The sequence below is a fragment of the Acinonyx jubatus genome, chromosome A1, assembly GCF_027475565.1.
Source record: "Acinonyx jubatus isolate Ajub_Pintada_27869175 chromosome A1, VMU_Ajub_asm_v1.0, whole genome shotgun sequence".
Lineage (NCBI taxonomy): Eukaryota > Metazoa > Chordata > Mammalia > Carnivora > Felidae > Acinonyx > Acinonyx jubatus.
In genome coordinates this window covers 157,802,360-157,815,547 of record NC_069380.1, presented here as the reverse complement: position 1 = coordinate 157,815,547, position 13,188 = coordinate 157,802,360, and the positions used below count along the sequence as shown (strand labels likewise).

At 37.2% G+C, this 13,188-nt stretch overlaps 1 long non-coding RNA gene across 4 annotated transcripts in view; it reads right to left on the bottom strand.

Moving 5' to 3' along the window:
- The window catches only part of LOC113593339 (uncharacterized), a 308,036-nt gene that overhangs the window by 90,293 nt on the left and 204,555 nt on the right, over window positions 1–13,188 (bottom strand). For all 4 annotated transcript variants that reach the window (XR_008299829.1, XR_008299827.1, XR_008299830.1 and 1 more), the window contains 2 exons: window positions 10,892–11,130; window positions 9,152–9,273 (listed from right to left, as the gene is read on the bottom strand). This is a non-coding gene — a long non-coding RNA (uncharacterized LOC113593339). The remainder of the gene's footprint in view (window positions 1–9,151; window positions 9,274–10,891; window positions 11,131–13,188) is intronic.

Here is a 13,188-nt window from a genome sequence, read left to right as displayed (position 1 = left end):
AAGTCAGGATATTAAGGCAAAGAGTAAAATCATATCAACAAGGCTGAAATAGGTACATTCTTAAACTGTAACTTCCAGTTTGCCTTCATTCAGTATAAGAATAAAAGGCTAGGTCTAGATGTTGTTTTCATCATTCTGCTTATAATGCAGGACTAGACATAAGTGGTCAATTTCTTGAAAAAAGTGTCTTAGTAAAATATGAGCATAAAAGGTTTCATAAATAGTTATACTTAAAGAAATATTGAGCTAGAAATACAAATTGGTACAGGATAGACTTTCTGAAAGACAATATGACAACAGCTTTCAAAAACCTTTGAAATTGTCTTATCTCAAAGCAATCACTTGAACATCAGCCTTACCAACATTTTTCTGGATCTGTCTCTTTAGGCAAGAGAAACAAAAGCAAAATTAAACTATAGAGACTACAACTAACTAAGAAGATTTTGCACAGTGATAGAAGCCATCAGCAAAACATACAGGTCACCTACCAAATTGGAGAAGATATTTGCAAATGATATATTTGATAAGGGGTTAATATCCAAAATACATAAAGAATGCATATAACTCAACACCAGAAGAACCCCAAGTAATTTGATTAAAAATGAACAGAGGCTCTGCATAGACATTTTTTCCAAAAAAAGACAATATAGATGGCCAAAAGACACATAAAAAGATGCTCAACATCACTCATCACCAGGGAAATGCAAATCAAAATCACAGTGACATACCACCTCAAATCAGTCAGGTAGCTAGTAACCAAACCACAAGAAGCAACAGGTGTTGGTCAGGATAAGGAGAAAAAGGAACTGTTGGTGCACTGTTGGTGGGAATTTAAACTGGAGCAGCTACTATGGTAAACAGCACGGAGGTTCCTCAAAAAATTAAAAATAGAATTGTCATATGATTATCCAAAGAAAAGGAAAACACTAATTCAAAAAGATATTTGCGCCCCCCCCACCATGTTTATCACAGCATTATTTACAATAGCCAAGGTACGGAAGCAATCTAAGCATCCATTGATACATAAATGGATAAAGAAGATATGGTATATATATGTATATGTGCACATGTATATATATGTGTGCGTATATACATATATATATATACATATGTATATATACACAATGTTATATATACACACACACACACACACACACACACACACATACATACATGGACACACACACACCAGAATATTACTCTACTATAAAAAAGAATGAAATCTTGCCATTTGTGACAACATGGATGGACTTGGAGGGTACTATGCCAAGTGAAATAAGTCAGGCAGAGAAAAACAAATACCATATGATTTCATTTATATGTTAAATCTGAAAAATGAAAACAAATAAAAACAAAAACATATTCCCACTTACAGAGAACAGACTAGTGGTTGCCCAAGGGGAGGGAGGTTGGGGGGATGGGAAAAATAGATGACAGGGATTAAGAAGTATAAACTTCGAGTTTTAAAATAAATAAGTCACAGGGATGAAAAGTGCAGCACAGGGAATACAGTCAATAATATTGTAATAACTTCGTATGGTGACAGATGGTAACTATACTCATTGTGGTAAGCATTGTGTATAGAATTATTGTACACCTGAAACTAATATAACATTGTATGTCAATTATACTTCACTAAAAAAGTTGCTTGCCAAAGAACCAGAAGTTTATTTCTAAAAAAAGTTATTCTAAAAAAATGAAAGTTTGTACAATGTAGACTTATTTATGATAGGACTTTTTTTTAAAGTCCAAAAATGGGAGAGTAAACAAATAATTTTGTACTCATACAATGAAATATGTACCTTTAAAGAACCATGTCATAAGAACATATTTATTCTTGGGAAAAAATGGTCATAAACTATTAACAACTGGAAGATGTAGCCTATAAGCTGTTTCAATAGTATGTCTATCATGTAAAATAGAAATGTGGAAGCATCTAGAAGGGTAGGAAGGACATTTAGCAAAATGTAAAACATTATTTTTCTTTCCATGTTTTTTTATATTTTCCAAGGTTTTTTTTGAGTGTTTTCTTATGTGATTAGATATAATCCCGTAATTATTACTAATAAAGACTCATTAATATTTAAAGGCCTTCTCTGAGTCCAGTAATTTACTTGAAGTCAGAGGTTGTGTCACATGCGATAGATACATGGTGGGCACTAGGATAGGTGCATTCAACAGAAAGACCCTCACAACTATCTCAAGCTTGCACCATTTGGCGATTGTCCATGTAAAATGATAAATTAGAACATACTGCAATTCTAGGGAAGAATGGTTCTCCCCAGGTTTTCCATCTTGCTGTCACCCATAACCAGATGCTCATACTATAATAGAAACAGTAAGAAATTATGAGTTCATGAAATGAAAGGCACTATTATATCACTGATAGTGAGGAGAGGGGGTCCAAGTTTAAATTGCTTTGGCAATCCCAACCCTGTATTTCCTGATTCTGATGCAACTGAAACCTCAACTTTCTCATATTTCAATGGTTTATATAATATATTTATAGATACGCATAGAATTTTATGATAAAACAGTGTTTTATGGTTGGAGTAAGTAAGCAGCTGGATACCACTTTGTTTGATTTGTATAGAAGAGTGGAAGTTCAAACATAAAATGAAATGACTACCCCTTTGTTTAGCTATCATAGACTGTTTCTTTATCACAGTCACATGCAATCTTTTGGAAAATGTAGAGGCAATAACAAACACAGTACCCAATACCCAGCTCCATTATAACAAGTACTGCTCCACTGTATAATCCCTATATTGGTATCTCTGCACTCAAGGTAAGGGGAACAGCTTCCTATGGTCCACTTTCTGTCTTCCTGCATAGGGATTGCGTAAGGCACATTTAAAATAAACACTCATAGGAACACTCACATACCAAAGCTTTCTACTTACCACCGTTCTGGCTATGATGATGAATAATCTCTGACAAATCTCTACTCCCCACACTTTACTAAGCAGCCCTGAAAACTAGGGTTTACTAACAGCATGCATCCTCTGTGTGTTGCCTTACATTTGACAAGAACAAATGACCAAAATTATAAAACAAATTTAAGTCTTGGATCCACATCACATTTCCTTTTGTAAAATGAAGTAAAAATGTGTTTTTACAAAACAATTTCTATCCTATTGATACTTGAGAAGAAACCTTTGCTACTGCTGATAAAACCTTTTCTACCTTTGTGAACATGGTCAGTCATGACAGAGTGCTTCCAATAAAGAGATTAAGAGAATCAAACAAGAACCTCAGTGAAACACCAGGAACTGTTGAGATTTCAGACTTTTTTCATCACATCTCTGATTTCACACAATAAAAAGCATGACTCTGCTCAAGTTAAATATCCTAGCATTGATTGCTAGATATCAAAGAATGGCTGTTAAGTGTTATCAGATTACCAAACACTTGCAATGTTTGCTTGATTGACAATTTTACAGCTGGCATACTGAAATACATTCTGCTTAGCAACTAATGTTAAGCAGAAGAAAACTTTCCGGCTATGTCATGGTTGTGAAAACAGGTGCAGGGTATCTGGAAAAAATTTTACTATGAAAGGAAGAGAAAAGTGGTCTTCAAATGAGCAGCTTGAACCTGAAGTATGTTATTTCATCTAATAATAAAGGCAAAAAAACCTTTACATTTCTAAAAGTTACATGTATTCCAACAAAAATAAACAGCTTTTAGCTACCAGGGCAAACTCAATCAAACTAAGTGAATTAGAATAATTTTTTCTTCCAAGATTGTTTTTTAAGTCTAAGGACACTTTTTTTTTTTATCATTACAGTAATCTGTGTTATATTTTGATTCCTCCATACTAGTGGTGATAAACTGGTTTGTACAATCTTTTGACATGTTACCCAAACATAAACTATAGGACAGAGTTAAGATAAATTGGAAGACATTTTTACCTTTCTTTTATTTTTCAGATTTTGATTTTTTTTTGCATGTTAGACTCTTTAATTTTAGACCATTTAATGAACAAAGTCAATAATGGTCATATCTTCAAAATAACTAGAAACAGGAGATTCTGGGATTTTTCATGATGATCTCTAATAGTTACTGGTAGCCTGAGTTAGGATAAGTGGCTGTGTAAGCTCCAGGCTTCAGATGGTATGGACCTTGTTAGTGGTGGTTCCTGTGATTAGGATTTCAGCTTATTCTACTTTTAACCCAATGAAAATTATCATTTCTCACATCACATCTACTCTTTTATTGCTTCTGATTGATTCTGGAAGCAATGGACTTTAGTATAAAATAGGGTATTTTTGTTTTTTGTTTTTTAGCTAAAAAGAAAACACACTCTGGGGTAGCAATACAGAAACCTATCTTTTGTTAGTCTGGAAATATTGGAAAAATGTCTTTTTACCATTTACACAACCCTAGAAGTCATCAAATGACTCTAAGCTAATCACCAATAAATAAAAATAAAATGCTGTTTTTAAATTTGTACTAAAAATTTTTTTTATTAGTTTTTTTTTTTTTTTTTTTTTTACTTTTTGAGAGGCAGAGAAAGACAGAGTGCATGTGGGGGAGGGGCAGAGAGAGAAGAAGACACAGAATCCAAAGCAGGCTCCAGGCTCTGAGTTGTCAGCACAGAGCCCGATGCAGGGCTCAAACTCACGAACCATGAGATCATGATCTGAGCCGAAGTCAGACGCTCAACCCACTGAGCCACCCAGGCCCCCAAAATAAAATGCTAGTTTGTTTTTTTCCCCTAGTATCTTCTAGCTAACATTTTTCAGATTCTTTTCCTCCTAAAGTTATTTAGTTTTGACTCAAATAGAGTTATCAGCCTGGTACAGCCACTCCCCAAGAATGATTCATTCATTTAGTGGCTTCTTGTCTTCTTCCAGGCAATCTGTGAGGAACAATCGTTTAGCCTCTTTTCTATGCTCTTCCTAACCTTCTCAGTTTAGTGTGAGAACACAAGGAGGAAGATGCGTCTGGGGTACATCTTCGCCCACTCAGAGGAGCACAGCGGGAAGGAAGGCAGAAAAGTTGTGCTCACAGACCACACAAAGTACTCCCCACCAGGCTGCAGCTGTGACAACCCAGCAATTCTTCCCTCGACACCTACGGCACATATTTCATAGTCTAAGAATAGATGTGCTTACATTGATCAAGTGGGGGAGGCTGACAGAGTTAGCCTCATATGGCTAGGTCTCAGATGCATAAAGATGTCAAGAGATCTGGTTTTAATTGAAATGCAAGCATTTGCCACGTGGTATTCTACACACGGGTGATTTTGCCTTATATGGTCAGTAACACGTTTTGGCAATACAAAAATGAAAAGCAAAATAAAAACAAGTGAAGCATGAGTTGTAACAATAACTTATTACGGACCAGAGAAAAGAATTATATCCAGTGAACATTATGTAAAAACATGATATTTATATTTTTGATTGTTATACAGATTTAACATGCTAACTAAAAAAAAAAATAATCCAGTTGATTGCTGTTTTATTCACTTGTAGAAGGTGATTTTCCTGCAGACAGATTTTCTGGTGGTTGATATGTTAACAACAGATAGAACACTTTGGTGTTTTTGATTATTCATTTGGCGTTAGGATCACTTCTTTGAGAAAGTCTGAATAGTAAAACAGAACTGCTGCAATATTTTTGTTATCATGATACTATAATGTAAACACTGAGAATTGACTCACCATTCAACTGATGTAGAGAGATCAAAGGAGAGCCATATCATAATTTAACCTTAAGTGAAGGTTTGTGTGGAGATAAAAATTAGGGTGGCAGGTCAATCCTAAAATAAAATTTATTTAGTCTATTTCTCCCTTTCAAGATTTAAAACATAAAGCCTATATTGGCCAATTGGTCCAGATGTCAACTTAGAATAAAAGCCAAGTTCCATTAGGAAATGATACTTGCTTTTCATTTCTAAGAGGTGTCTACCCTTTTCTCGTCAAAATGTGAGACCTCCATACTTGTATATTCACTGTGGCATTCAGAACTGACTGAAACTTGGTAGTTCTGTTTTTATCTTTATGTGACCTCTTAGTAAGAACATTTTTTAGGAAATCATAGAGCAAGGTAAAATGTAAATACATTTTTTGTAGAGTGAAAAACTTCTGGCTTCATTATTATTGGTAAAGAAATAGTTAGACCCTTAAATAAAGCACATTATGGCTATGCCCCAACAAGAGGTAGAATTTGTAATTGAGGCAATGTCCTTTCTTACCTTGTACTGCTTAAATCTCACTGAACCTGTGGCCACCCACTTTGCTTAGACATAAAACAGCGTATATAAAGAGAGAAGGTGATAGATGCGCCAAATAACTATCCTAACTATCTGCATATTGTTGACTAATTTGTTGATTAATTAAAAGCTATGTACAGGGATCACTGTGATCCAAGTCTGGATGAACTTGATATTCAGCTTCTGGGAGGTTGTGAGAACATGTTCTAGATTGTTCTCACACCAGATGCCAGGTGCTTCCTGAGAAACTTTATTGTTGGCCCCGCAGAATTCAGGGCAGCTTAAGGAGTGATGTCTCACCTGACACTTGTCAGATTGCCTCCTGGACAGCAGAGAGTGGTATAGATCTATAGTTACTGCCCCCAAAGAATTATAAAATCTGAGTCTTTCTTAAGCTTTGTCACTGTGTGACTTAGTTATAGTCACCTTTGCCTCCTTTGTCCCAGGAAGAAGTGAAGACCCTAAGTGTCAGAACTTGCCACGGAGTAAAGCAAAAGGATCACCTGATAGAGGCTAGTAAAACCCAGCTCCAACCAAACCACCTTCTGTCATGGCTAATGCAGAGCTTTGGGACAGCACCTCTCACTCCAGTTATTCTCTGATGCCACAAAGGCCTCAGTACTACCTAATTCTCTCCATCACCTTACTTTTAGGTACCTGGATTTTGTTTCTGGAATCTGGTCCCCTTCAATCACTGGATTCTTATCTTTAAAATTCACTCTTGAAGTCATTGATTCTCTGTCACCAACTCCCTTTTGACCAGACCACTTCACTTGAGAATCCTATCCCTGGATCCTTTTCTGGCTGCTTTCTTTCGAAAATTCCATTTCTCACTGACTGCCACCTAATCTGGCACTACCAAACAAGAGTTAGAGCCTCCACAGGGAACTCCCATGCAGGCCAAGTCTTTGTTTGCACCTTTGGCTGGGTGTTGATAGGATGTCTCAAACCATGCATGGATCACTTTTATTGAAAAAAAGGAATGTGCGTGGACGAGTTGAGCCTCCAACAGCAGGCCACATTGGCCACATCGGGAAGGGGATGTTCTGAGGGTGTGTGACAGGGAAGACTATGTGTGTTGACTATGAATGTGTTTGCATGTGAGAGTGAAGAAGTACGTGAATGGCTCTGAGCACATGTGAGTGCGTGTGAGCGTGTGTGTGTGCAAGTGGGAAATAAATACAACAGGAAAGCCTTCACTGGTAGCAAGGTCTGAGAGATGTGGTATGCCAGAGGATCTCTTGGCTCAAATTGACCCAGGCTCTAGTTTGGTTTCTGTTACCAGCTCAGCTTGTGTGATCCTGAGAAGCCACTTTCTTGTCTCTTGGATCACAGTTTTTAAACTTGAAAGATGAGTATATGAAAAGTACTATAAATTCTGTGTACCACAAAAAGTACCACAACATTGCTGTTATGATTCTCTTTCATCTGCCCTACTATACATTAGAAGGTGAATATACAGCCGGAAAAAGGAGGCTATGGTTAAGAAATGCAGAGGTAGGCTCAAGCCCCATCATCACACACTTTTTAGGTTATGGTTAAAATAGTACAGGGACAGAGACTGAAAGATGACTGGCCCCACCCTGGGGGAGAAGAGGACATCTTCAGTGTGATGCTAAGAGGAACACAAGCCCCCTATGTTCCTTTGCTAGTCTCTTAGACTGGAACATCTCCCTCTTAAATCCTTCTGAGACCCAGACATGGAAATAAACCCATCTGCCTTGCCTATTGATTTTAAAAGTGCCTCAATTCTTTAATGCAAAGAAGTGGGTGAGCTGGAGATGTTGCGTGCTATCTTAATTTGAGAGTAAATGTTACATGCCCCTGAGTGGCCTCCATTAATTATAACCAAGAAAACAACCTTGGCGTGCCTCACTTCTCTCATTGACTGTATCGATGGCTTTCCCAGACTTCTACATTGAAGGCAGGCCCAAAAAGCAACAAACATTAGGCAGTCCTCTCTTTTCCAGCTGCTAAAAATAAATAAGTTTATCTGCAGCACTGCCTAAGGAATGACTCAAGCCAAAACTAGAGATAAATGTAAATGTCACTTCTTTTAATAAGAAAACATTGATAAATTCATATATACGTCTCCATTCTAACTCAGGCTGGGTAATGGTATGATCAATTCATAAGCAACATACATGAAAGAGAGAAGCAGATTTATAAAGCAAATGTACTGGAAAGCCATAACCCAATATCCCTGTCAATTGAAACTGAGACCAGAAAAACAAGGAAGGATTCTAAACATGAACCAGAATAACTAACATGAAGATCTACAAGACTGAGGCCCAGAGAGGTAATGTGGCTGCCACAGGATTGCCAGCAGTTTAGGACTGAGTATCATTTTCTGTTTCCCAGATTGACACCTTTGCCACTACTAGCTGCTATTTGCTATGTCCTTATGCTTTAGAAAAGTCAAATACTTTTCCAAGGTTGAGTTTTGAAGTAGAAATTACTGTGGCACTTTCAGTGTTCCTTTTCAAAGTTCCCTCCTTGGGTTCGACATCTATTTTCCACCTGCCCTCTTCTCCTGACCACAGACTTGCACACTGACACAGCCCCCTACATCCTACCTTCCTCTTCCTCAGCCTTCTTCTTCCTGAACATCTTGCTTTGTTCTCTACCTTAGTGTCTGCTCGCTCCCTTTTCTCTCTCTTGTCACATGGTAGCATCTCTACTTCCTGAAATCTCCACAGCACATCTCAAACAGTCTAACTTCCAGAGTAATCTACATCTGTGGTTTTCAAAGTGTAGTCCGCAAAACAGCAGCATCACATCACCTGGAAACTTGATAGAAATGCAGATTCTCAGGTCTCAGACTGGACTTCCTGTCCCAGAAACTCTGGTAGTCAGACCCAGAAATCTGTGTTTTAATGAGCCCTCCACATGACTTTGAGCTCTCCCCAAGTCTGAGAATCACCAACCTACCTTATCTTTTGGTAGCTTGAGTTCCAAAGCAAGAGTTCTGTGGAGTACTGTTTGTGTTCAGATTCAGCTTTCCAGCTGTATACTCAGGATAAATTACACCCTCTCTGCCTCATACTCCTTATCTGTGAAATGGAGATAGTAATAGATTTTGCCTTAGATATTTGCCGTTGGTCGATGAAATGATACAAGGTATGTACACCAAATGTACTTAGCACAGAGCAAAACCTAGGAAATGCTAAAAAAAGGTTAGCATTATTCTTTCATAAGATAGTTCTATTCTACTTCACTTTTCTTTCCATATCATACTCTTACGAAACTTGTAAACAAATGTTAATCAATAGCGAAACCATGTTACTTAAGAATGTAAATTACATTCTGAATCAGGTCTTGATATTATCAATCTTTATGAAACCATTTTCATGTTTGTATTTAAAGTAGTTATATGAATATTTAGTTTCTGTATTTCAACAGTTAATAAAAATGATGACACAGTACCACTCAAAAGAATCAGTTTAGAGAAAGCTATTTCAAGCTATTTCACTGCCACATAGGAGTACACCCAGAAAAAGCTTTGCAAGTTTGTTCTTGCAGCAGCTGATATCCTTAAAGGAAAACACACATACGTTTGTTGCTAATAATAAGGCACCCTGGTCTTTCGGTCTAGGACAACTGTAAACTTGTCTGTGCAGAATGTCCCTCAGGCATAAAAGCAAGCTCAACAGATGGGACAGGACCCCACAAGCAACTCTTCAAATCTGAATCATGCATTTTTCTTGCATGTAAATATCATTTCATATTAATTGATATTACTAAACAGCACTTATAATTGCAGCAATTCTTGCAATTATCATAGAGAAATGAATTCATACTATTTCACATATAAAATGGCTCTTATGTATGTATTTCAAACAATATAGCAAAAGTTGTGAAATCTCTTCACCCGGTGTGCTAAAGTGTAATTCATGTCTCTCCCATGCAAATCTCAAACCCTTTTTAAATATTGTATACTTGTAATTAAAAAAATCAAACTAATAGAAACATCATTGCTCTTACTCCAGTGAGTAGTGCCACCAATTAGCAAAGAGCTTTATAGGTGATATCTACTTTTTAAATTAGCTATTACTTTCCGGTATAGCTACTTAGTTAATGGATATTACGATTGTAAAACTCGTGTTACTTGGAACATACGTACAGTGTATGATCCCAGTGAAATGGCTCACGCCAACAGCAAAAACAAAAAGCCTGCCCAGAAGGGACCTTTTGTAAGGCAGGCCAAAACTGTATGTGCATAGCATTTTCTGGCAAGTCACTGGCAAAGTCCTCAGCTGTGAATATCCTGGACATAAGGTTGTGCAATTGTGGTTAGGGAAATATGGTGGTTGTTAGTTTAATTCCTAGCTGACCCAATTTCTATTCATATAAAATATGCTTTGGGGCAGTCATCAGGAGACCACTTGGACTTTGGTTTACATGGAATTTCCTTGCCTTTTATGACATTTCACATTTTCACTAAGAGATAGAAGAATTCTATAAAACGAATCGCTTAGGCCGGTAGAAAAATATGTACATAGAAAAATGTGTAGGTAAAGCTTTTCAGCGTATCAACAAAGGTTCATATGCAGCAGTTAAGTACAAGGAATTCTAGGACAAGGAAATGAACTCAATGGAGTGGAGCCATAGAAAACTGGGTCTAAAAATCAGACATGAATGGGAGGTGCTCCATTTGGAGGCCACACTTACAAGCATAGTTTTCCGAGTTCTTTTTTGAGCATCACAATTTTGGCCCTGAAGCCATGTTGTTTAGTGCTAGGGAGGAGATCTGGAAATCAGAAATCCTCATTCCAGTCCCGAGGCGCTTATAAGATGTCCACAATTCTCTTTGGCCCAATGTTCTTTCATGGGATTATTGATGGTTCATCTTCTTAATAACCATCTTGGAATAAGGAATCTGTATTTGAGTCGCCATTATGAAAGCAATCCTTTAAAAAAAAATAACAGAACCACTGTTAAGATTGAAACACTGAGGGGAGAATGGAATCAAAAAGCTAAAAGAGCTCTCCTATAGAAGAATAGGTTTACAAACACAAATAGTGCCAGAGAGTCTCGATAGCATTCTCAATAGAATTAAAAACAGTGAGTACAGTGAATGTACCTTAACACACATGTATTTATATTTTTGTAATGCATTTGATACAGTATCTCAATAAATCTTATTTGCCAACCTAATTAGCATTGGCTTTGCTGTGTGCTCTGTCACATGGACTGAGAACTGGCTGGAGGACAAGTCCTAATGACTCAGGGCAACGTGTTGACTATAGGGTCACCATGAGGTCTGGTTTTGTTTAATGTCTTTATTAACGATCTGGAAGAAAGAGCAAATAATTCTTGAATGAAATAATATCTGAGTGACAGGCACATGGGCTAACTGGAAAACATAATTAAGTAGAAGCGTGTAAGCGCCAGTCCTAGGCTTGCTACTGATTTGAAGGAGGCAGTCACTCGATCTTTCTGGGCCTGTTTCCCCTTGTGGAAAATGGAGATAATGGGTACTCCTGTGAGAAAACAGAGATAAGATTTTATGATTTCAAATACAAAGTATGATAATACTCCCTCTGATAATATTTAGTGCTTATCTACTGCTTAGAAGTCACTTTAACATGGCAGAACCGAGGGTAGGGCCTGTGTCAGGGAGGAACAAAATGACACTGTCAAAGGACAGCATGTTGGGAGGACTCATGGCTAAAACACCCTGCAAAAGGGGTTTGTTAATAGGTGGAGGAAGCTTAGAGAGAATAGGAAGTTGAAGAATACCAACAGACTCTTTAGTGGAAAACTGCATAGGAGGGTAAAGATAAAAGAAGGTAAATCTGTCTTGCTGTGTTTGAGGATGGGGCAGAAGGATGAGATGGAACCACAGGAAGACCTCCCACACGTCCTGCTTTTTTTTTTTTTTTTTTCTGGTCCATGGAGACTATGCACGGAGAAGATCTATTCACATCCAAGTACTCATTAATTGCTGTTCACTTTTTATATCAAAATTGAGCTGTTTAAATTCACAGGCAGAAGTCGGTAGATGATTTCAGGTAAAGCCTTCAATGTGATTATCTTGGCAGAGTCACTTCTATCTAGTCTGACATGGTGGAGTCCTAGGCACCACTTTCTCAGTTTTCAAAGTGGGAAATTAGCTGTGGGGGGCAGGGGTAAGTGGGTGGATGGTGCTCATTTATACAAACAAAGCTAAAAATGACTTACCAAGTTTTGTTTTTTTTCCCCATTGAGAAATACGATTTTCAAACTGATCAGAATTTTTGTGACAGCTGAGACGTCTCTAATTCTTTTTAGTAGTAAAGAGACTCAGGAACCAAATTAACATTAGTAAGATTACTGGATCTTGTAATATAAAGCAGGGTTGCTCAAACTAACTTGATCCTAAGTATTTTCTAGGAATGCTTTTCAAAAATACAGATCTGGGGGCACCTGGGTGGCTCAGTCAGTTAAGCGTCTGACTCTTGATTTTGGCTTGGGTCATGATCTCACAGTTCATGAGATCAAGCCCTGCATCAGGCTCTGCACTGACAGTTGGAGTCTATTTGCTTTCTCTCTCTCAAAATAAATACATTTAAAAAAAATTTACAGATCTCAACGTTTCAGCCCAGACCCACCAAAGCAGAATCTCCAAAGAAGTCAAAGTAATTGTTATCATCAGGCAAGTGTGAACAATCCCAGGTTGAGTTAAAGGATTTATATTGTTCTAAAGAGTTGTCTAATCAACATACGATGGTCTGATGTACTCATATCTACTAAAGCTGGAGTTCATTCCAAGCCAAGTCAGAATATTTGTGTTCTTTTATTTGGGCTTTTATTTTTTTCCTACATAGAATCAAAGAGTACATAGAAGATAGACGAGTTCATTGCTTTTTCAGTTTTTTTTACCAATTAGCAAAGGGTATGTTAATACTTTAGAATGTCATTTTACAATTTCTAAGAGTGTGGCTTATTTCTCATGAGTTATTTGCTTTGAGTTCATTTATAATTTA